Source organism: Gouania willdenowi, unplaced genomic scaffold (assembly GCF_900634775.1).
Source record: "Gouania willdenowi unplaced genomic scaffold, fGouWil2.1 scaffold_420_arrow_ctg1, whole genome shotgun sequence".
NCBI lineage: Eukaryota > Metazoa > Chordata > Actinopteri > Blenniiformes > Gobiesocidae > Gouania > Gouania willdenowi.
This window is the reverse complement of record NW_021145181.1, coordinates 76,422-99,708: the sequence shown is the minus strand read 5'-3', so window position 1 is coordinate 99,708 and position 23,287 is coordinate 76,422. Positions and strand designations below refer to the sequence as shown.

The window sequence follows — 23,287 nt, the reverse complement described above, 5'->3', positions numbered from 1 at the left end:
CACCCGCCCACGCCCAACGCCCTGGGTTTGGGTCCAGGGAACCCCCCCACCCGAGACCCCAGCAGATGGGCAGAGACCAAGGGGCAGCCAGCATCATCCTCGTGCGAACTAACGTATCTTATTCAGCAGCCAATCAGGAGTCAGCATTTTCCTCTGCTCTTGATGATGTCACAATTTATCTTCTGCAGTCAATCAGGAGTCAGCATGCTTCTTTGCTGTTGATGATGTCACAGGTTCTCTCAAAATCAAAGAAAGCTCCTTTTTCATAGGTTCTTTTAATGTTATAGGATCCTTTCGAGTAGCCACTCATCATCACACCAATAACAACGAAAGAAGAACAAGTTCATTACTTCAACAAGGAATTACAGGAACAAATTTTGAGACAAAATGGAGAGCACTCTCTTCAACCAAACACTTGATATGGAGTCATCTTCTGACAAACCCACCATGATTCAGCAACAGATGATTGAAGCCTATGATCAGTCCCAGACATTAAGGATGGAATTTAAGCAGATGGTTGCTGATTTGTCAATCAACTCTGACAACATGAAGGTCCACCAAAAGGAAAAAATGATTTCCCAGTTGCGTCTTTTCATGTTGGATGAGGATCCCAGCATCCAGCACAATGCAGTTTTGGCTATGGGCCGTCTGGTAGAACACAGTGAAGAGCTGGCTAGGATTGTGGTGAAGAAAGACATCCTGCATCAGTTGATCTGGTCTATTCCTTCACAGCCTCATCATTATAAGAAGGCTACAGTGTTTGTGCTGCATGCTGTGGCCAAACACTCCCCTGAGCTCTCCCAGGCTGTGGTTGACAGTGGTGGGTTGGATATTTTGGTCTCCTGTTTGGGAGCTGTTGACCCTGAGGTAAAAGAGGCTGCCGCCTGGGCCCTGGCCTACATCGCACAACAAAATACAATGCTTTCTCAGGCTGTGGTGGATGCAGGTGCAGCCTCTCTGCTGTTGTCCCTGCACACAAATGACCTGGATCGGGAGGAGGTCAACACTGGCACCATCGCACTCCTGAAACAGATGATCCGCAGCCCTGATGTCAAACTGAAAAGGCAGGTGCTGTTCACTCTCATTCAGATCAGTAAACACTCAGTAGAACTGGCTGAGATGGTGATCGCGGCGTACATTTTGCCAGATGTCATGATCTGCCTCCAGGACCCGGATGAATATGTAAAGAAAGATGTCATCACCTTGATGTGGGAGGTGGTCAAACACAGTGCACAGTTATCTCAGGTGATTGTGAACTGTGATGGTTTAGTGGAGGTGGTGGACTACCTGGATAAAAGCCGTGGAAGCATGAGACTTCCCGGGATCATGATGCTGGGATACGTCGCTTCTCATAGTGAAAATCTCGCTATGGCCGTCATCCTCTCCAAGGGGTTGCAACAGCTGGCCATCTGTCTGTCCGAGGAGGATGAGGATCACATAAAGGAGGCCACCGTATGGTCCATTGGTCAGATCGGACATCACACACCAGAGCACGCCAACGCTGTAGCCACTGCAGGCCTACTGCCTAAATTACTGCAGTTTTACACGGGAGCAAGCAGTTTGGAGGACCTGCGGCTCAAAAGTAAGAAGGCTCTGAAGAACATCCTGCTGAAGTGCACTCACCTGCCCAGTTTAGAGCCTCTCCTCAGCAACGCTCCCAGCAACATCTTGAATCATGTGCTTGGCCAGTTCAGCAAGGTTATGCATCATGACAGTGAAGCTTGCCAAGAGTTTGTGATGAGTGGTGGGTTAAGTAAAATACAGGAGATGGATGCTGAGCCTGGTTCAGCTCAGAGGAAACTGATCAATTCCATAAAAAGCTGCATCCAAGAGGCTTCAGCCAACTGCCTCAGAACGGCCAAGACCCAACACACCCCGCTGCCTCCCCGAACACCCGCCACTAGAACCCCTGCTTGCACCCAACTTCCCAAACCTTTTCATGACCCAACACCCAACCCCCGGGGAGGGACCAGCAGAAGAGCCAAAACCCAACACACCCCGCTGCCGCCCCGAATACCCGCTACGAAAAACCCTGTTAGCACCCGCCCTCTCAAACTTATTCATGCCCCAACATCCAACCCCCAGGGAGGGCCGAGGGAGCCCCCCATTCGAGACTCCAGCAGAAGGACCAAGACCCAACGCACCCCGCTGCCGCCCCGAACACCCGCTACGAGAACCCCTGCTTGCAGCCAACCTTCAAAACCTATTCATGCCCCAACATCCAACCCCCAGGGAGGGCCGAGGGAGCCCCCCATTCGAGATTCCAGCAGAAGGGCCAAGATCCACGCCCAGGGAAAAACCAGCGCGCACCCTCCAGTGGCCAGGTCCAGAGCCAGCAGACGCAAGACCCTAGGCCCAGAAGCAACTGATTCCAAGGCAGCACCGGTGGCAAGCCCCCCCACCGGCACCCAAGAACCTCGTCCAATCACCCCAGAAGCAACTGATCTTGAGGCAACACCGGTGGCAAGCCCCTCCACCGGCACCCACGAATCCTGGCCAATCACTCCAGAAGCAACTGATCCTGAGGAAGCATTGGTGGCAAACCCCCCCACCGGCACTCAAGAACCTCATCCAATCACCCCAGAAGCAACTGATCTTGAGGCAACACCGGTGGCAAGCCCCTCCACCGGTACCCAAGAACCCTGGCCAATCACTCCAGAAGCAACTGATCCTGAGGTAGCATTGGTGGCAACACCCCCTCACCGGCACCCAAGAACCCTGGCCAATTACCCAGAAGCAACTGACCCTGAGGCAGCATTGATGGCAAGCCTCCCCAACGAAACCCAAGACCCCCGTCCAATCACCCCAGATAGCACTAACCTAGGTTTAGAGTAATGAAAAAGAAAGATTTTGCTGCGTAAATTGTGCAGCTGGATACGACAATGGAGCTCCGCGCACAGCATCCTCTCTGCACCGCAGCCACATCAGACTCCACATTGGCTCCCTCATGTTCAGCTGTTGCACACTTTGCTCTGCATTTTATTTCAGTGGCTGTTATTACTGACTATTGTTTTGGTTTAATTTATTTTCTGATACTTGAAAGGATAACTTGAGCATTTTTTCCATCTCTGCTGTGTTTTGTGTCAACATTCAGTAGAGTGATAATTTCAATGTGTGTGTGTGTGTTTGCACCTGCCGATGAGTCGTACGATTTTTGGTGCAGAAAAGAGTCACCGCAAACAGTTCCAGGTTTGATGAATTGCATTGCGCCCACTGCATTCATTTATTTGCATTTCCCCCTCCCATTTTTTGCTCCCCTTGTGAGATCCGCCTACTTTACATATTAATCAAAGGGGAAATGGATTGTGGGCGCATTGTGAAACGCTGAACACGCGAAGTCCTGATTCCCTGAGGTTTGTACACCTTATTAGGGCGTGGAGTGACGTTTGCACATGTTTTAATACCCCTAAACCTCTAGTGAATCCGCCCCTCGAATGGTAAACCTCATATAGCCACCATCTTTTGGCACAAAGAACGGTTTAACTTCAGGTACCTTGTTTAATGATTCTTAAATAGCACCAAAAAAAAAAAAAAAAATCACCATAATCAAGCCAGCAGGTCACCAAATATTAAGTACTTTTCCTCGTACAGTATATTTTGACTCACAAGTTACCTAATACACTTTCAAAGTTACTGCCAAGTATTGTAATTGAGAAATTATCTTGGAAAGTCCTTTCTTTGGTTTAGAGAAATGAACATTTCCTTCCAGGTCAGAGTGGAGCCAGTAACAACTGGGCACCGGGTCACTAGGAAGCAGGACCCTTTGACCCGAGGAGGCAGAGTTAGTGGATTCTGTTATTGATGTAGTGAGGAAAAAATCAGAGAGCTGCAACTGCCTGCAGGGTTTCCAGCTTTCTCACTCCCTGGGTGGCGGTACCGGCTCTGGTATGGGGACTCATCTCATCAGTAAGATCCGTGAGAAGTACCCCGATCGTATCATGAACACCTTCAGTGTAGTTCCCTCGCCTAAGGTACAATTAATACCTTTTTGTGTAATATTTTGCTCTATCACAACCACCCAACAACTTTTTATAACAATTTAACGGTCTGTGGTGATGCTTCTTTTAATGATTTTTATTAGTAGAGAATAAGTTGGTTGAGAAGTTGGTTGATTCCCAATTAGCGTTTTTAAATCCCTAACTTAGCACATTTTTTGTCCAGGTGTCAGACACAGTTGTGGAGCCGTACCACGCCTCACTGTCTGTCCATCATTTCAACATAGCGGTGCACAGGGTAAATTATTCCCAGTTTTAAAAGTTAATAAAACGAATATGGTGCAAAGTAATGTGTTTTGTTAGGCATAGATCTTCTAATAAGGACATTTCAAAGGTTTTAGGCCATATTTGTAAAAAGAGTGGAGGATCCCTTTTACACAGTGTGCATGTCCATCATGACCTCAGCTCATTAGTTACTATCATTACAAAAGTGTTTCTCTACCGTGGTGATTAAAGTCAGCCATTAAACACTGTTTAAACATTACTACTTTTTACCAAAGCTATAGAAATGACTCCATTTTAGTCTCACAATCTCTTTAGAGTATGAACACACTGTTATTATTACATCACTTTAATCATAAAAGGTGATTACTTATTTTATGTTTTTAAATAAAATACTAAACACTCATTTTTCAGGTGTGCACTATAATATTAACCCTCGGGGCCCTTTTGGGGACCAAACGTGTACCTTATGTTTATTCAGTTTTTTAAATTCTCAATATCTCATTCAGTTTAAAGCCTAATTGTATAAACTTTGGACAGGAGTTTTCTTCTATTACCATGTTCATAATTTAATAATCACTTTTATTGCAACATGTATAGAACAGGAGATATAAAATGCACTGTCACTCTTTGTATTTGTTACCGATTTGGTCCCATTATAACCACATATTTTAGATATACTGTTATCCTGACATATAACAGTGGTTTTCTCAACAGTACCTAATAAATCTAAGCCTCTACCTTCAAAATACAAAATGTGTTATTTTCGGAAAAAAAATAAATGCATAATTTCTGTTTTTCTCATAAAAAAAAATGTTTTTATGACAGAAAGGGCAAAAAATTAATAAAACTGATAAAAAATGTAATTGAAAACTTTATAGCTGTGGTTAGGACTGGAGATGTTTTAAAAGTAATAATGTCTCAAAATCAATGTTCCTATCAACTATTGATTTAAGGCTGTTATAACTTCATACCAAATATTCCAATTGGACTTTATTTTTTAAAAATGCTTATTTTGTGTTTTTCCTATTGAAAAAAAAAATGTTTTTATAGCAGAAAGGGCATAAAAAACATACAGAAAAATACAGAAACATAATGAATACTTTATATCTATGGTTAAGTCTAATGTTGGTGAAAAGATCTGATGTGAAAAAATGGGTAAAAAAAATTATATACGACATTTTTACAAATTTTTATTGTTTTGGTTCCTAAACTCGAGTGTAATATTTTTTCAAATGTGCCCCAATAGTTAACCAGTCAATATCCCATCGTCTCATCGTGTTTTATTGAGTAGATCCAAGAATCCCCTGCTTCACACTCACAACCACAGCCTGTGTTTAGCTCCAGGTGATGGAAGACGTGGATATGTTCAGAGAAATGAAATGAAGAGTAAAGTCATCAAAGCTCAGAGCAGAAACTGGACCAACAATCCACCTTCTGACATATTCACTGTTATTATACCATGGATTTACTGTGTATTATTATTGTGTATAGATTGGCTGTCATTGAGGCGACACACACACAAATGACATCATTCCCTCTGATTGTTCACAGAACTGGTTCTGGATCAGAGTTCAAAGCTTCAATGTTTGGATCAAATTCTTATAAACTCAAAATAAAACTTTTTGCTTCCATTGATCCTGCAATCATCATTTTTATCATCAGAATGTTAATGTTAACTCTAACATAAATGTTAACTATCATATTTATCGACGGGTATTGATGAATAACTAAAATCTCCATTTCTCTCCTGACAACTTGTTCCTGGGTTTCTAATGGCCTGTAACAAATACAGTGGGGCAAAAAAGTATTTAGTCAGCCACCAATTGTGGTGGTTCTCTCACTTAAAAAGATGAGAGAGGCCTGTAGTTTTCATCATAGATAAACCTCAACTATGAGAGACAAAATGAGAAAAAAAAATAATGATTTATAATTATATTAATAATTTATTTGCCAATTATGGTGGAAAATAAGTATTTGGTCAATAACAAAAGTTCAACTCAATATTTTGTAATGTACCCTTTGTTGGCAATGACAAGGTTTTCACACACTGTTGCTGGTAGTTTGGTCCATTCCTCCATACAGATCTCCTCTAGAGCAGTGATGTTTTGAGGCTGTCACTGGGCAACACAGGCTTTCAACTCCCTCCATAGATTTTCTATGGGGTTGAGATCTGGAGACTGGCTAGGCCACTCCAGGAACTTGAAATGCTTCATATAAAGCCACTCCTTCGTTGCCCAGGCGATGTGTTTGAGATTATTGTCGTGCTGAAAGACCCAGCTACGTTTCATCTTCACTTGCTGATGGAAGGAGGTTTTCACTCAAAATATCACTATACATGGCCCCATTCATTCTTTCTGGTCGTCCTGGTCCCTTAGCAGAGAAACAGCTCCAAAGCATGATATTACCACCCCCATGCTTTACAGTAGGTATGGAGTTCTTTCTCCTCCAAACACAACGAGTTGAGTTTTTACCAAAAAGTTCTATTTTGGTTTCATCTGACCATATGACATTCACCCAATCCTCTTCTGGATCATCTAAATGCTCTGTATCAAACTTCAGATGGGCCTGGACATGTAGTGCTTACGCAGGGGGACACGTCTGGCACTGCAGGATTTGAGTCCCTGGTGGCGTAGTGTGTTACTGATGGTAGTCTTTGTTACTTTGGTCCCAGCTCTCTGCAGGTCATTCACTAAATCCCCCTGTGTGGTTCTGGGATTTTTGCTCACCGTTCTTGTGATCATTTTGACCCCACGGGGTGAGGTCTTGCATGGAGCCCCAGATGGAGGGAGATTATCAGTGGTCTTGTATGTCTTCCAATGTATGTCTAATAATTGGTCCCTGTCAAGGATCAACCGTAGCAGTGGAGGCAGTCAATAAGGAAACCAGGCTCCAGGTTTTGATGCATCAGTTTTATCTGTTTATTTTTTAGTTTGCACCACAAGCACCGTGTACTTCAATCTCCATTCCACTCTCTACTGAACAGAATGAATGTCCTTATATACAGGTGTACCACTAATTAGCCTGTACCAAGCATGGGGTGACATATAATGTGCATATTAAAAGTACAACATAAATATTTACACAAACACTTCCTAACAGACATTATCACAAACACTAACCCTGTATTAATATCATTAATCTTATTTACATCCCCTAAATTATTAAACTACATATTTACATTGAGCTACACACATCCAGCTCCCCTGTTCCTAGTCTCTGCTTGGTCTCTCCCACCTGGAACTATAAAAAGGTGTCCAAAAGCCCCGGGGAATTCTTTTACCCGAACACCTCAGGAAAGAGGAAGAGAGCATGCACAGGTAAGCTTTGTTGAAGATCACATTTAATCACATGAAAAATACCAGAACATATTTAAGTGTTTTATCTTTCATGTCACTGCTAAGTTATTTATCAATGAACTGAAATGTATTTTCTGTGTTTATCACTAGATGAATCCTGTGGCCTGAACCATGTGCTTCACCATTTGACCAATAAATTCATTAAACCAATACAACAAAAATGTGTCTCTTAATTTCATTAAGCACTGCAGTTTGTCACAGTATTACAATTGACTCTTTTTTTTTTAAATTACAACAGTTCATAAGTGTAACAGTCCATAAGTAACGTCACCTCGTCGTTACAGTCCCACAGTTGATTTCTTCACACCAAGCTGTTTACCTATTGTAGATTCAGTCTATCCAGCCTGGTGCAGGTCTACTATTTAGTTTCTGGTGTCCTTTGACAGCTCTTTGGTCTTAGTGGAGTTTGGAGTGTGACTGTTTGAGGTTGTGGACAGGTGTGTTTTATACTGATAACCAGTTCAAACAGGTTCCATTAATACAGGTAACGAGTGGAGGAGGAGCCTCTTAAAGAAGAAGTTACAGGTCTGTGAGAGACACAAATCTGGCTTGTTTGTAGATGACCAAATACTTTTTTTACCAATTAATTCATTAAAAATCCTACAATGTGATTTTCTGATTTTTTTTTTTTCTCATTTTGTCTCTCATAGTTGAGGTTTATCTATGATGAAAATTACAGGCCTCTCATCTTTTTAAGTGTGAGAACTTTCACAATTGGTGGCTGATTAAATGCTTTTTTGCTCCACTGTATGTTTTATATTATTATTATTATTATTATTATTATTATTATTATTATTAATATTAATAATAATATTAATAATAATAATAATTAAATATATATATATATATATATAAAACAGTCTTAAGGTGCTTTCACACCGAATGCGACTGAAGCAATTTGATTACATTAAATCTAATGTAAATGATGGAAGCTATCTCCCTTAAAGCAACGTGACGTATAATTTGTCTCTCTTTTTTACAGGTCGGACAACTCTGTAACAACGGTCAACTCTGCACATCTCTCAGCGTTCTCAAGTCATCACATAGTAAGAGAATCTCTTTTTTTTAATAAATCAAGCTTGTCAAACTCATTTAATATCAGGGCCGCACATAAAATAATTACCTGTAAATAAATGTATTTTTTTGTGCTAAATATTGACACATTAAGGTGTTTAAAGTTGGTTAAACTCTGTTTTTACATACATTTGTCTTTTTAGTGCCTAATTTTGATACATTAAAGTGTTTTTAAGTAAAACTGTTCATTATGTCCAACATACAAAAAAAATTTAAATTAATATTTGTTTTCTGCTAAAATGTTTGACACCCTTGGTTTAGCTGTTTTAAAGCTGCACCCCACGACCCCAATTACACATTTAGAGGCTTGTGTTGTTGCTGGGTCATGTTCTGAGTAGCAAATAAACCCAAACATTGTTATAATTACTTAAAAACTAAATAAGTTTTAAAAAAGGTTGATGAATGTATCCACCTAAAGTGTTGTTGTAAAACAGTCGTACAGTATTCCCTCAGTATCTGGGATCCAGAGCTTAAGCTGTTGTGTGATCAGGTTTGTTTTCTTCAGTTCATGCCTGTAGGCTGGTACATGAACAGAGAAATGTGGTCCGAGTGTCTGAAGTGGGGGTGGGGTGCAGCCCTGTATGCACCTCGTATATTAGTGTAAACATGATCCAGGGTGTTTTTCTCACGGATTGGAATGTTCACATGCATTGATTGAAGTCACCGGCAATAATAAAACATTGTCAGGATGAGTCGACTCCAGCCCGCTGATGACGTCATGGATCTTGTCGAGTGCCGTGGTACACTGTAAAAAGTGCTGCAGAGAAAACTTTGATTTAAAATATTTTAAGTAATTACTATATACTTAATTTTTAATTTTTTTATATTTTTGTTTGACAAATAAGTACTATATATCATTATCATAGCACTGTATACAATACAGATTTTATTGCTTTAAGTGAAAACATTTTAAGTATTTATTTTATGTGAGTGGTGGTCCTACAGCTGTGCTGTAGCCAAAATAAAGTTAGAGCAGACCAACTTGTTTTGGCTATAAAATCAAATTGTAAAAGATATCAATGTGTGCTTTGTATATTCTATATAAAACTATCCCTTCTTTACATATCTAACACATATGTTGCACAACCTAATCAAAGAAATATGTAATTGCTGTTTTTTATTTATTAAAATATTTTTAGGGTTTTTATTAAATCAATAGCTGAAAATGAAACATGGCCACCTCAATAACACACCTCAGAAAACTCTGTCTAAGTTGGGGAGGGAACATTGGTGAATATACCTCACATTGTATGTCAGTATAATGTACACATTAGTAACAGCTAAAATGTGTATTTTTAGGTTAATAAAAATAAGTCATTTCAGAAATGTTGATGACCACAACAATTTTTTGTTTCTATTTCCATCTGAAATATTTACACACCATTAATTCATACACATTTACACATTTTTAAATATTTTGCTTTTGCTTTTACAGCACCTAATACCATTAAATATTTTAACTGGTCTCTTAAACATTTATTTTTGTTAAATACAAGATATGAGGGAAGGAAGGAGTTGTCGTGTATTTTTTCTGTTTCATTTGTACAAGTTACAAACGAGCATATATTGTCTGTGTATATATACTGTGTGTATATTTCTGTCTAACAGTTCATATCTTCTGTTATCAGATTGGTGACTTACTGATACCTAAAAGATCTGACGGTGGACCAAGGTATGATGCAGGTAAAATTCATTTTGCTGAGCTTTTTAACATGGATTACTTTTTAATTTATTTTTTGTTCTTTCTTTTTTTTTTTTACATAAAATTTTAACAGAACAATAATGAGCTGGCCTTGCAAATACTGTCAACATATCTTGCATTACCGGTTGCAACATGGAACTCATCAGTTACCTTGTATATATTTACAATGTCCCTGCTCATTCAAAACCCGGAATGGTTTACATGCACATTTATCACGGAACCACATGGAAACAAAACAACAAAGACCTCAGACGAAGCGACATTTTACATGTCTAGTGTGTGGCCTCAAAGAATTCCCATATGAGGGAGAATTTTTCCAACATTTGGGCTGTCACCTAAAAAAAAACGAAACTGTTGACTGTGTGTTTGAAGGGTGCTCCTTTCAAACAAATATTTACGGCACATTCAAAACACACAATTATAGGAAACATACACCACATGCTTTATCTATGTTTAAGGCTACTATACTTCAAGAAGATGAACATGAAGAATTTCCAGAAGTTGATGAGGTGGAAGGAGTCAGAGAACAAGTGGCTGAAGTTGAAAACTTGGATGCACACCTCTTGCAAAGTGATATGAGGAGCACATTTGTAAATCACATAGCCTCATTTCTGCTAAAAGTGGAAAGTGTGAACAACATTTCAAACACTTGCATTAATGAGTTGGTAGAAGAGTTGTGGTTTGTTGCTTCGGAGTCCATGTCAGCTGCTAAAGACACAGTCATGACTTTCTTAAAGAAAAATTGTGACCTCGATAATGTTGGTTCATTAGACGAGGAACTCACAAATGCTTGTCATATGGTCACAGCTTTGACAAAAAAATGGTCCATTGTCTTCAACTTTCAAACGACATGAGTACTTCAAAAATGAGTTTAACATTGTAGAGCCTGTGGAGTATGTTCTTGACGCAACTGGCACAAGGAGTTTTCAATACGTCCCAATTCTTGAGTCTCTGAAGCAACTTTTGAATAACACAGAAATCAGCAAAAGGACTTTTAGAAATGCATCACCACGCATGTCTTCCAAAGACTACAAGTCATTTTGTGATGGTACTGTTTATAGAGAATCTGAGTTTTACACTGAAGAACAACGCATATGTCTCATTCTGTATGTGGATGACTTCGAGATTTGTAACCCCTTGGGGACGTCGCGTAAAAAACACAAAATAACTTCAGTGTACTGGACTCTGGCATGTGAACAATCTCATATACGCTCCACACTCACTTCAGTGTATCTTGCACTTTTGTGCAAAGCAAATGATATGAAGACATTTGGATACTCTGAGGTTCTCAAACCACTCTTGAATGATATAGCTTCACTTGAAGAAGATGGTATTATGGTTCCTTTTCTCTCTAAAACAGTCAAAGGTTCCATTTTCAGTGTAGTTGCTGACAACCTTGGTGCTCATTCACTATCAGGCTTTGTGGAAAGTTTTTCTGGCTCGTACGTCTGTAGATTTTGTTTAGGAGAAAGGTCAGAATTCCAACAAAAGGAAGTAAGGTCAGGTGCTTTTCCCATACGTATGAAAGATATTTATTCTTCTCATGTCCAGGAAATTCAGGAAAACCCTGCTCTAAACAATGTCTATGGTGTGAAAAAAACATGTCCATTAACTGCAAGATTGAGCCATTTTCACATGGTTGAAGGGTATCCCCCAGATATTTTACACGACCTTTTTGAGGGGATTATTCCAAAGGAGTTAGCACTGTGCTTCAACGACTTCATAACCAAAGGATACATCACATTTGAAGAGTTAAACAGCACAATAGCATCATTTCCATACAAGTGGGGTGATAAAACGGACAGCCCTCAGACCATTCCCCGTACATATGCAACTCGGGGAAATATCGGAAGCAACGCCCATGAAAACTGGCTTCTCATCAGATTGCTCCCTGTCCTGATTGGGCACAAAATCCCTGAAAATGATTCAACCTGGAATGTTTTAATGTGCTTGAAGGATATTGTTGAGATTGTGGTGGCCCCAGTTCAGAGTGAAGCAAGTATAATGTTCCTTGACTCCAAGATCTCTGAGCACAGACTAAGACTGCAGGCAGCGTTCCCTCATGTGAACTTGATTCCCAAACACCATTTTTTGGAACATTACCCTGCCCTCATGAAAGCTTATGGTCCACTTATCCACTTTTGGACCATGGGTTTTGAAGCAAAACACCGTTACTTCAAACAAATTGTGAGGCGTACTGGTAATTTCCGAAACATAATGAAATTACTTTCAGCAAAACACCAGTTAATGATTGGACATCATTTGATTAGTCTGACCAATACTCCTGTAAATATCTCAAGAGTAGCTGATGTCCCAGTTGATGTCCTACATCCAAATGTAGCCATAGGTGTCACCAGGTCAGACAAATGTACATGTGTCAAACTCTGTATCAGTCTTGGCAACAACATATACTAAAGGCATGATTTTGCCTTTTGGGTCCACAGGAGGTCTCCCAGATTTTGTTCAAGTTCTTCAAATAGCCATCTTGAAAGAAAAAGTGTATTTTATTGCAAAAAAGTGTATTTCTTGGTATGATGAGCATTTGAGAGGATTTGAATTGGAACTTACAGAGCATGTGGTATTTGTGGAGCATCAACAGCTTACTGACTCTTGCCCATTGGCTCTTTATAAGGTACGAGGAAGACTGATGGTGATCCTGAAAAGACACATCTGCTTGGAATAGTGAGTGTTGCTGGGTTGCATGGGACATCACTAAATGTTATAGTCTGATAAGTAGTTATTAATAGGGATGTGGGCAGGAAAATAACTTTAATTGACTGATCACAAATTATTTGTAGATAATAATTGGCTTCAATGAGGCACCAAATACAGCGCCTTGTGTAATCATGTGTACATAATTAATAGATTAAAAGTGAACTTTGAAGAGATTAGTTGATGAATGTGTAAAAACCAGTGAATCGATTTGTAATGATAAAATATTGGCAGGTTAATCGTAGCTGTATCAAAGCTCTCTGATGCTGATACGATTCTCTGGAGTTTCACTAAGAGTAAGATTTTTGTATGGCTTAACTTGCAACATTTAAGGCAGATTTTCTGTCCTTTAATTCAAAAAGATCTTTGTTTTTTTTAACACAAAATAAGACACTTGCTCCTCATTTTAAAAAACATAATCTCATAAACTACAGTTAAAGGTGCATTATGCAACTTATTAAGTGGAAAAAACTTTATTTGTGCATATTTGACCTTTTTAGTGACTCAGTGGCTGTATGGGTGCAACATGACACCTTTGCTTTCCAACACAGTGGTCTCTGTGATGCTCAAGGATCAATTGTTTTGGGGTTTCTGGTAAGCTTTGGGCCCGAACCCCTACAAACAGTTTATCCTGGAGCGTCACAGAGACCACTGTGTTGGGAAACAAAGGTGTCATGCTGCACCCATACAGTTATTAAATCACTAAAAGGTCAAATTTGCAAAAATATCTTTTTTTTTTAATTGAAACATTGCATAGTACACCTTAAGTGTCAAAATAAATATTTTAGTTGTAAAATTATTATAATTTTGTTGTGGGGGGTCTACATTGTCACTTTAAAATTTGAATCAGGGATTGAGTGAATCCTTACATTCTTTGAAAAGTGTGGTCTAAGCCTGCGTATACCTAATCACTGATATGTGCACTGCTTATAGCACCATGACCATGGTGTCGCATGCAGAGACTTCTCTCAACCCAGGTGTTTAATTGTCTTTTTTTCTATAAATTTTACTAATGTCTTTTCATTTCTTGTCTCAACAGATCATAGCAACTATGGATACACATGTCAGGTTTCGTGTCTTATTGGACCACATTGTAAAAAAAGTGTCTTTTCCTGAAATGCCCACTCTCCAAGAGTTGATAAAAGGAACAGGAAACCTTTGCAATTTCAGAAGACATAAGCCTTCAATACAAAGACACAGATTTTGATGATTTCTTTACATTGACTTCGACTGATGACCTCAAAGACAAAGAAACACTAAAGATAATATATGTCGAGCCACTAACATTGATTCTCTCCAACATTAACTGTGACTCAACTCTCAATAGCTCAGTAGAAATGGCGTTCGAAAATATCATCCCAGTGCTCTTCCTCTGCTGAGTCAGATGATACAGTAATTTTACCACCACCTCATCCAACTACACCAATGCACCAGCCGCGGCCCAGAGAATTTCCGCTACCATGTTTTTCCTACACCACAGAGATGGCGCTTAAGCAAGGGATGATTGAATATGAAAAAGATAGAACCCTTCTGTGTCACAATAAATGCTTTCCTCGCCTGAAGACAAACATTCTTGAGTGCTTAGCGGACGCAATGTATACATACACAGCCTACGCCAATGATACACAGCGGTATGCTGTTGCTGAAGCCCTCGTAAATAAATACCCATGCTTGAGAGAACCAGGTTCCTTTAATGGCCTTTATGGATGGCAGCAGAGTTTAAAATATAAAGTTGGAAATTACAGGACCAAACTGCGTGCCCTTGGTGTTCCTGAAGTCATGATTAATACTCTTAAGCAAAAGTCATCAGACAAACCAGCCAAAAATGTCAAAAAGGCAAAAAAGTGTGAATCGAATTACTTTCCACCTGTACCTGCTTGGGAGACACCTTGAAATCACAAGAGTTCAGCTTCTTGCAGAGACAAAGAAGAAAAACAAGTGATAAATGACCTGATGTCCCAAACCTTCAGCCTACGAAGGCAAGAAGTTTTATCTGAAGGATCCAATGTTGCTACTCTTCTTGATCGGTGGCCAGCCCTTTTTGATGAATCTCAGGTGTGGCTCTAAAATGTTGTCGCAAAGTGTATATTTACATAGTTTTGTATCAAAAATGTTTTTTTAACCACTACGACACACTTGTCTGCAGATTTGTCAAGAATTTCAGCGGCTTACTGGAATATCTCTGGAGCCAACATTTATCCGAGAGTTGGACAAACACACAGCCAAGATGTTATCACTATTCAACTCAAAAGGTGGCGCACTCGGTGAAAAGATGAAGCCTTTAATTATGGAGTTGGTTCAGGTATATACTTTTACGATGTATGAACATTTTAGACTTACAATGTGAATTAATGTGGGCCCCTGATTGGTGGTGGGGGATAAAACATGTCTATAATAAATTTGAATGAAATTCATGTGTCTTATAGAATCCATCTTCAACGGTTGAAAAGAGGAGAGACATTTTGCTGAGATGCCTCATGGCGTACATTGGGGAGAACCAAGCTGACCTTATTTGTGATGACCAGGTACAATGTTTTCCATTTTGTATAGATCATTTAAAGTATTTTTCATTTGAATGTTCAAAATTAAAGTGCGTTAATGTTGCTAAAATTAGGTTTGTGGTTGGGTTGGGTGATATTGAGAAAAAAAATCCATTATTTACCTCATATTGATCAATATTGATATTCAATTGGATTTTTTGTTTTTTAACAAGAAGAGCACTCAGAGAGCGCAGACCTCCGCCAAGGCAGCTTAATTTTTTGTGATCCGGATCACCCCTAAAATGTAATAATTTCTTCATTGGGTCATTGCTGACCGTCCCTGAACGTTTCATCGTAATCCATCGATTAGTTTTTGAGTTATCTTGGTCGCCGACAGACAGACGAAAAAATTGAAAAGCATTGATCTGAAGGTCCAAAAGGTGGTCTTGAAACACTAAACACACTGTCAAGTTTAAACATTATTTGTCTCCTTAAACAGACCAGCGGGTTCACTGAGGATCTCAGCTCCTACCCAGTGATGATCTTCACGTCTCAAGAGACGAGTGATTGATGGCCAGCCAGTCTTGAAAGGTTTGGCCACATTGGCAAAATCTTGCTGTCTTCTGGTTGGTATCATCTATGCTCTTGATTTGAAATATTCACCCAAAGTCAAGCACACTTTTGAGGTCTTCCAGAGACTTTTTATGGGGCTAAATCCTCTGCGCCCCAAACCCTCTAATAGATACACCGGTTTAGTCAAAAAATTGACATAGGTTTACAATGATTGCATCATTAAGCACGTGGTCAATCACATTACAATTTATTTCCTGTACTTTTGTTTTCGTTTGAAGTTCTGATTTTTGCATTTGTTTATAATCTTTTAATTTTCCATTGCTAGCAATGTCAATATACCCAGTTGTAAAAAGGATGATACACTGTACAAAATCTAAATAATACTCAGAAGTCTTTTCTTGCTGTCACTTGCTGAGAATTCCATTTCTAACTGGTGTACATTATTTTTGTCTAATGTACAATATCATTTATGTTCTGTTCTTTGCCGTAATTTTCACTGCTACAAAGCCAGTGTACATATGAATAGAAAAAATGTAAATGTTTAATATTATGATGATGATTGGATTGAATTTGTAGAAAAAAAGGTTTTATGAAGGTTTTATGGTAGTATTCTGTGTAAAAAAAAAAATTGCCCAACCTAGGTCGTATTTCAGTCACCTGTTTTCTAATTTGGCTTTTGATCAACTTCCCAGCTCGCTACCGTCATAACCATAGCAATGAGTCGTTGTTGTTGTTGTTATTATTATTGTTTTTGGTTAAGAAAAGGGCTTTATTGTTGCCAAAGAAAGTAGGCACTTAGCTGCTGCTTACATGTTCTAATGTGTTTGGCTTTAATTGTTTTAAAAAAATGTTTGTTAAAACATTTGATGCTGAATAAATGTTCAACATTGCAGAAAAATAACTTTGTTTTTGGTATTACATTTAAGTTATAGTTCATTAATAGTAAATTAATTTAAATGGTTAATAGTGATATTAAATTAAGATGCATTAATCATGAAAAAATATTTAGAACACAAAGATATGAATGAAATTGATTATCATGAAGTTGGTGTGCTAATCAGAATATAAAACGGGTGGAGAATTATTAATTTTGAAGTTGTTTTGCTTTGTAACAACACAAAAATGTTCAGTAAACCAATCACCTCTAAGTTATAGTTTTGCTTTATAACAACACAAAAATGTTCAGTAAATCAATCACTTCAAAGTCATAGTTTTGCTTTCTGTCAAACTTAATTTAATGTTTTTTATTACTTAATAAAAAGCTGAAGTTGACAGTACACAAAATGCCCGATGGAACCGCTTACGTTAATTTTTTTATTTCTGATGAAAGCCACACTTTTTACAGTGTAGAGTTGACTCACGGAGGAATGTAAACAGCAGCTGAAAACACTACAGTAGGTAGTAAAGGCTACATTTAAGTAGTAAAAGTTCCAGATCAGGTGAACAGCGCTTATTACCAGTTGTTGACAAACACGCACACACCTCTTACCAGAGGCTGCAGTCTGGTCTCTGTGAACAAAGTGAGTCTGTGGCTGGATGGTGGATTCTGGGATGTTGCCTTAGAGCCAGGTTTCCATGGAAACGAGAACGCAACATTCTCTCTCTTCCCGCTGTGTTGTAATCCTGGCTCTTTAGCTTGTCCAGTTTGTTGTCCAGGGACCACACGTTGGCTATCAGGAGACTGGGTAGCGGTGGTCGACTTGCACAAGCCTTTAGTTTAGCATGGAGCCCTCCCCTCTTGTCTCTCCTACAACAACGTCTCTGAAGCGCTCTCCTCAGGTCACTGAACATCGGTGCGTCGGAGCCTGCCTGGTGATGGTGGTGACGTTGGAGGTGGTTGTGTACAATGGATTCCAGCTCCAGAGGTAAATCTCCACTAAATTTAAAGTTGTGTGTGTTTCCAATGTCTGATAAAGTCTGTCTACTGTATGTTAGCAGTGCATGATACATGAACATAAAGCACACACAAAAAGAGTGGAACGAGCAAACACGTCTGCCACGGGGGGGCGCCATTGTAAGGGTGGTGTCCAAATTGTTATGTATTATGTGATTTTTTTCAAGTCTTTGAATGTAATCCAACTAGTTTGATACACGTTAGCTTCCAGTTTCATGTGTCCCATCATTTGTGGTTTTCTGTAAAACTAAGTCTTGCACATTATTTTATATAGAACAATACACATTATTATATATAGACCAATACACATTATTATATATAGACCAATACACATTATTATATATAGACCAATACATATTATTTTATATAGACCAATACACATTATTATATATAGACCAATGTACATTATTTTATATAGACCAATACACATTATTATATATAGACCAATATACATTATTTTATATAGACTAATATACATTATTTTATATAGACCAATACACATTATTATATATAGACCAATACACATTATTATATATAGACCAATACATATTATTTTATATAGACCAATACACATTATTTTATATAGACCAATACACATTATTATATATAGACCAATGTACATTATTTTATATAGACCAATACACATTATTATATATAGACCAATATACATTATTTTATATAGACATTATTTTATATAGACCAATACACATTATTTTATATAGACCAATACACATTATTTTATATAGACCAATACACATTATTTTATATAGACCAATACACATTATTTTATATAGACCAATACATATTATTTTATATAGACCAATACACATTATTTTATATAGACCAATACACATTATTATATATAGACCAATACACATTATTTTATATAGACCAATGCACATTATTATATATAGACCAATATACATTATTTTATATAGACTAATATACATTATTTTATATAGACCAATACACATTATTTTATATAGACCAATACACATTATTATATATAGACCAATACACATTATTTTATATAGACTAATACACATTATTTTATATAGACCAATACACATTATTATATATAGACTAATACACATTATTTTATATAGACTAATACACATTATTTTATATAGACCAATACACATTATTATATATAGACTAATACACATTATTTTATATAGACTAATACACATTATTTTATATAGACCAATACACATTATTATATATAGACTAATACACATTATTTTATATAGACTAATACACATTATTTTATATAGACCAATACATAATATTTTATATAGACCAATACACATTATTTTATATAGACCAATACACATTATTATATATAGACTAATACACATTATTTTATATACTGTAGACCACTGTGGATGTGTGTGACTCTGCACAGACTTAACACTCAACACAATAAACTGTACATTTAAAATTATTGATGAATCTTTCTTCAAACCCCAGCTTGTTTCTCGCAGACAGAATTAATAATATTGCATCATCAACAGGTTTGACTTTTTTTCTTTCTTTCAATGTTGTGGAATCTGAGCTGCGGCTCTTTGCAGGTCACAGTAAGAGACTGAGTGTCTCCACAGATACCTTCCCAGAGTGTGAGATGATGCTAAAAATGAAACATCACAGGGAACTTTTAAGACTGAGGAACTCTGTGGGCATTTGTTTAGGAAAACCTGAGGGAGTTTTATTACCTGTCTGTTAAAGTGTTAAAGCAGGTAAAACTAAGTAGTTGAGTGGAGATCACCTTGGAGATCACACTTAGCCCTGAGTGGCTCCTAAAAACCTGAGTGGAGAACTCTGTACAAACCTCACTGACAAAAAGGGGAGGGGCCCTGCAGTGGTGAATTCTGCATAGTGAGGTTACAGTCAACTATTTTCTATCAGTTCTTAACCCCACGGTGTCTAATCTGTGCCCGTTCTGCTCCCACAGAGAAACCATTGTTTTCTTCAGCTGGTTTTTTTTTGTTTGATGTCTTAGATTTCTTTGTTGTTTGGCTTCACTTTTAACACACATTTGTTTATTCTAGGGATCAAACGGGTAAAAAGAAGAAAAGATGAGGCTGGTTGATGAACAGGGACAGGACAAAATGGCCGTGTATCTCAGTAGGAGGAATAAGGTCAATGGATGTGGAGATGATGATGTGGTCATTATTTTTAAGAGAATGATCAGAGTAAGGTTCATTTTCTTTGTTTTAAGTCATGTGACAACCTGCAGGAGTTTGAAGAACTGTGGTCACTGAAATGTGTTCAGTGAAAAACTATTTAATGTTCACAGTTTCATTGTTCCACCTGGTCTAATGTGACAGAGCTCAATTTTGTGGCAGCTTGAAGCTTATAAAACCGGGAAAAATCCACGATTTAGCCGCGTCATTGTTTAAGCCTCAGGGTTCAAAGCGTGAGAAAAAAGTAGCGACTTATAGTTCAGAAATGACAGTAATAAAGTTTGTTTTGCCGACAGGAAGATATTAGCAGTTAAAAAAACAATGAACTTTTGTATCTCACATGTTGTTTTGATCTGATGAAGCAGAAAATGTTTCATTACTGTAGTGTTGATGATAAACTGTCTGAGGCAATATTTGTTGGTTTATATTCAATGCAGAGGTTTATTAAATTATGGTTAACTATAAATAATATTTTGAATCCTGCTGACAATGTTTCCTCATTATATTCTTTATTTATTTCTACTTTCAAGGGTAAAATATGACTTTACATTTTCAAAGCAAGTATAAAGTTAAAAAAAGAAATCCTGGTTAAGCACATTTAGCAATGACCACTGACTTGGCTACATGATCAGTCATTTCATTTTCAGAACAAGTTGATAAGATTTGGTGTGACGTTAATATCTTAAGCTGCTCTTTTCACTGATAACTGAGAGAATTATGATCCAGTGTCTGCGTCCAACAGATTCTCCTTCCCTGGTGTTAAACGGTTCATTGTTGGATTGTTTGTGTAAATGAAGCAGGATTAGCCTCTTCCTCCTGATACACACACAAAGCGCGCGTGTGCGTGTGCGTGTGTGTGTGTGTGTGTGTTAAAGTCTGTATGTTTATGTCTCTGTCCATCCACTCTTTTCATTATATCCATGTCTTTTAAGGCTTTTATTACATAATGTCAGCTGTAGTCCGGGCTGCCGCCATCTTGGATTATGTCGTCACCAGCGCATCCTCGCCGCAAGACGCAGAATGAGTCAAATAACTTTTAAAGTTGTGTTTTTTGTGTCTTTAGACTCCAATTACATATTTGTATATAATGTTTTCCCCACAATATAAACAGGTTGAAAATATAACTATTTTTTATAGTTTCTGTTTCCACTGTATCCAGAATAATAATAATCTTTCTCAACAAGAACTATTGATTGATTTGTCACATGACTGTTCCAGGGTTTGAGTTTGTTTTATTTAGTTTCATTATGTTATTTCTTGGCAGAAATGCTTTTAAAAACTTACTGTACATTCAGCTGACATAAAAATCTTGTTTTCAAATATGTAGAATAATTGTGAATTTATCAGTAGTAGTTTTAATATTTTAGTTCATCTTTTGCAGGCACCTTTGTTCTCCATCAAATGTATTTAAAATAAACTAAAATTAAAGAGAGAATGTTATTTAACTGTCAAACCTTGTCATATGTTTATTTATTTATATATTTTTTTAAACAAAAAAAATGTTTATGGTCTTGGTCCTGGTGCATTGTGGTCTTGGATAGTTGGTCTTGAACACAACACTACCCAAGACTGAGGGTGGTGCTATTTTAATAACTCCCCTTCACATGCACAGCACACAGGGTCAGTGCTGCACACACAGACCTGATTCATGGTGTAAACACAACTATCTTTACCCTTTTTCATTACACAAAACAAAGACACAACTTATATTTAACAGCCACTTCAGAACACGGGCTAACAAAGTGTACAATTCCACTTTAAAGTGCCAAACAAAACACCACTGTGCACTTCCCACAATCCCTTGCAGCCGGCTTCCTCCCCATGACTGCCACAATACTTTTAGCAATATTTATTCCCATCATGAAATTAGGGTTTTTAATCACAGTGGTGTCAATATTTACCTTTTTAATCACATTTTAACACTGGGGTTACATGTTCCACATTAGTATCATTTATAATCACTAGCAATCTTTTAGTGGAGATAAAGCTGTTTGTAAAGAAAAAAGAAATTTGGTCCAACAGAAGTTCCTGAAAAACTGATTTATCTACTTCAAAGAAAACGTCTCTTCTTGTTTTTTAATGTTTTTGATATTTTTTAAGAGAGATGTTTATTTGTATACACTTAAATGATGCTTTGGTGTTATTTTGAGTATTTACTACACACTGTTGAAAATAGAATAATTATTATTGTTACTAAATGTAATCCATTGTAAATTGGTTTATAATTTAGTAATGACTAGAAAGTTATATTGTTGTACAACAGGAGATATTTAATAATTTTATAGTTATTATAGGACATACTGTAGTTTAAGCTGTATCGTTCTGACCTGTTTCCAGGATTCAAGAAAAAGAACCAGGATTTTCAGATCTGGATGACGAGCCGAAGCCTGAATCAAAACTATCTGGTATTTGTGACCCGACTGGTCACAATTACACACACCAAAAACTGAGACGAATATTCAGAGACTGAAACAAACACTCAGAGAGCAAATAAAAACTCAATGACTGGAGTTAATTTTTGTGGGGTTTTGTGGAAGTGTCAGGGCCAAAATTGTTAGTTATGTTTATTAACATATTTACTCACAGACCTTATTCTTTTGAAGGCTTTAAGTTGAGACTTTTCATTTCTGCTGTCTCATGTTTTCTGCTTTCTTCTCGAGGTCAGCTTCCCAAAACACATCTTATCTCTCAGACACGGAGGTATCACACAGTCACATGCCTACACACACACACACAGTCACACATACACACCCAATACACATCCATTCATACACACAAACACCATACACGCACACACCTCCAACACTCACGACAATCAGGAGATACCAGAGAACTGGTTGTTTTGACCCAAAGAAGAAACTGTCTTTTTTCACCCTCTTCTATCACCTCCACCCTGTCCTCTTTATCTCCCGGGGGGAGGAGGGAGGGGGACTGAGGGGGAATATTCGTGATGAGTTAGAACTGTGGGCCACTTGATCATCGGACGTCCGCCCGGGCGGTCACTAATTTTGTCCATCTTTGAACTCTTTTTTACTTAGTTTTATAATAAACCTTTTTTATAAAATCATCAATGCCTCGCCTGGACTCCATCAC

General features: G+C 37.9%; 1 long non-coding RNA gene and 1 pseudogene across 1 annotated transcript; both read left to right on the top strand.

The window, feature by feature from the left end:
- The first annotated feature begins 292 nt into the window (after positions 1–292).
- On the top strand, positions 293–2,835 carry LOC114460294 (sperm-associated antigen 6 pseudogene; annotated as a pseudogene).
- Positions 2,836–15,087: 12,252 nt separating this feature from the next.
- Positions 15,088–16,158, top strand: LOC114460302 (uncharacterized). The gene is made up of 4 exons (XR_003673579.1): positions 15,088–15,119; positions 15,211–15,366; positions 15,491–15,589; positions 16,044–16,158. It is a non-coding gene; the product is annotated as an uncharacterized LOC114460302 (long non-coding RNA).
- Positions 16,159–23,287: the final 7,129 nt, after the last annotated feature.